This window comes from Mandrillus leucophaeus, unplaced genomic scaffold (assembly GCF_000951045.1).
Source record: "Mandrillus leucophaeus isolate KB7577 unplaced genomic scaffold, Mleu.le_1.0 Scaffold487, whole genome shotgun sequence".
Classification (NCBI taxonomy): Eukaryota; Metazoa; Chordata; class Mammalia; order Primates; family Cercopithecidae; genus Mandrillus; species Mandrillus leucophaeus.
The window spans coordinates 2,563,611-2,566,321 of record NW_012105220.1 but is presented as its reverse complement, the minus strand read 5'-3'; the positions used below and the strand labels follow the sequence as shown (position 1 = coordinate 2,566,321).

At 36.0% G+C, this 2,711-nt stretch overlaps 1 pseudogene across 1 annotated transcript; it reads left to right on the top strand.

Annotated features, from left to right (window-relative positions):
- Positions 1-501: 501 nt before the first annotated feature.
- Positions 502-1,105, top strand: LOC105550460 (annotated as a pseudogene). The gene has a single exon (XR_001007726.1). The product of XR_001007726.1 is annotated as a leydig cell tumor 10 kDa protein homolog pseudogene (transcript).
- Positions 1,106-2,711: the final 1,606 nt, after the last annotated feature.

The following is a 2,711-nucleotide window of genomic DNA, read 5'->3' as shown; positions in this document are numbered from 1 at the left end:
TAAAAATAAATTAACTAACTAAATAAAAATAATTGAAGAGAAAATACACACACACACAAAATTATCCTCTCCGTTTACCAAATCCTTGGAATCTATTTACTACTCTTACTCAGGCTCTCTAAACTTTAACACAAGTTTACAAAATTATAATTTTGTGCTATAAGCTTACAAAATTTACCTATTATAAAAATTTAAAATCTTAAGATAATAATAAATATATAGGTGCCCTTGGTTTATAAAATATGTCAAAAAGACTGTGAGATCTAAAACATATGCGAGAATTTGGGGCAGGTTTTTACCTTAAAAGGAAAGAAGCATAAGGTATCCATAATATCCCTACATCCCAACAGTTACCGTTCTACTATGGCTTTGTTTTTAAATAGAAGAGAAAATTACAGTAAATCATTTTGTTTTCCTCTGCAGATAATTAAATATAAAGTAGGGATTAATTTTACTAACCAAGATCAAGCATGTTCTAAAGAACATACAGCCTCTGCCGCTGCGTGCCGGATCATGGCGCAGCGGCAGCGCAAGTTCCAGGCGCGCAAGGCCACAAAGAGCAAGACGGTAGCGGCGGCCTCTGAAAAGAATCCGGGCCGAGAAAAGGCGGTCGTGTTATGGCTCCCAGGAAGGCGCGCGTCGTGCAGCAGCAAAAGCTCAAGAAGAACCTAGAAGTCGGAATCCGGAAGAAGATCGAACATGACGTGGCGATGAGAGCCAGCAGCATCCTGCCCAAGAAGCTGGCACTGCTGAAGACTCCGGTCAAGAAGAACGCGGAGGCTGCCGCCACCTCCTCCTCCTCCGTCCTCCGTCCTCAGCCTTCCTGAGGACGCTGGCCCCAGTGCAGGCCAACACCCCACCCCCTACCTCCATATGGGATCTTACAAGTGATCCCACAGTCTGCACTGTCAGGAAGAGGACCCCGTCCCCCAGCACTGGACTTCACCTAGAACTTTAGTGGGGGCCAAGGGTGCTGAGAACCCACCAATGACTAGGAAGATACAGTCACCAACTTCATCTGTCCCCGTGCCCCTTCCCAGGTCCTGCCTCCACAGGTTTAACCCAGAACTATAAACCTGTCTTTGTCAAAAAAAAAAAAAAAAAAGAAAAAAGAAAGAAAAGAAAAAAAGAAAGAAAAAAAAAATACAAAACCATTTTACATTAAATCAGGGTTTTTTAAAATGTGGATAATTTGGGTCTTACAGGTAGAAAAATACATTATGCCGTATGTTGGAGTTATAAATGTAAAACATACTTTAAATTTATTTAGATAATGAAAAATTCTACTGGTATAGTGTTTTACTAAATGGTAAACGAGCAGTGAGTTTTAAAGTTGACAAATCATTTTTTAAATTAGATAAATGCATTACCTGAATCATAAGTTGATAAAATATAGTGTAAAAACACCCTGATTATGAAACACATCTAATTGGAGATGATGCTAAAATACAAAGACTTGGATTGAAAAAGTTTGGGGCTGAACTCAACCAAGAGACTCATCATGCTGTTATCTAAAATCCCTTAGTTTATTATGAAAAAGAAGTTTCTTTACAAAACTGGTAGAACTATAATATCTAATACATTGTTCAAAATAAAGAAATGACAGTAACAATTTATCAAAATTTACAATTGCCTAGACTTACTATAGCATCTTATATAAATTGCATTTGATTTTACTCATTTATTTTTTAGACAATATTTGTCTTCATATTTCTGGCTGTATCTATGTCTTAATAAGAAAATGTGAAATTTTAAATTCAAAATGCCACTTTCTTTTCTAGATAAAATGAAACAAGTTACAGAACTTCAACACTCACACTGAAACAATCAGATTAAATTTGAATATACATTAATATATAGATAGATATCAAAATATAATAAAGTCCTTGGTTAACTGCTGGAGGAGCAAAGACTTAAAGCGCTAAGATCTCAGAGAAAAGGAAATCAAAAAACAGTAAATGAATTTTGCCTAAGAGTAGTTGTCTGTTTTTGGAAAATCAGGTAGAAAGTTGCTGCTAAAGAAAAGACAAGCTAGCTGAGATTTTTGAAAGCTTATGGGACTTGGCAGGCAAAAATTGGAGTTTAGGGCTATAAAAGAATCTGGTACTTATGGACCAATATCCCAAAGAGAAGCAAGACACATAAACATGAGTTCCTTATTTTGGTAATTTTCCCATAAGGTATTTTCCCAATTCTAAATATATAATAACTAGATGGGCAAGAAACCAAAAACAAATATAAATAAAATTAAAAACAGAGACATTTTCAGCAGCAACATTATTCTAAAGTGACAAAAATTGAAGTTCAGTAAGTAACCTTTGGAAATGCCTTGAGGTCAGTTAGAAACCTTGGAGAGTTATACTGTTCCACCAGGCAAGACAGACTTTGATAAAGTTTTACAAAGACCATAAAGATATCCTAGAGTACAAAATCAACTATTCACCCACAGATGACACAGACACTCGTCTTATTTAACACTGACATCAAATTACAAGCAATCAATAATCAATAAATTCAATAACTTTAATGAATAGCTTGATTATGGTTTTTGACGTTTGATTTTTCACCACTTTTAAGCCTCGCTCCTCCTTCTTCCCCTTGTGCCCCACACCTGAGCAAGCCGAAACGACAGTACGTAAAATAAGACCTAAAAGTTAATGGAGACCTAGAATTTCAAAGTTCTCAAGGAAATTAATCCATGTTTCCTTGCC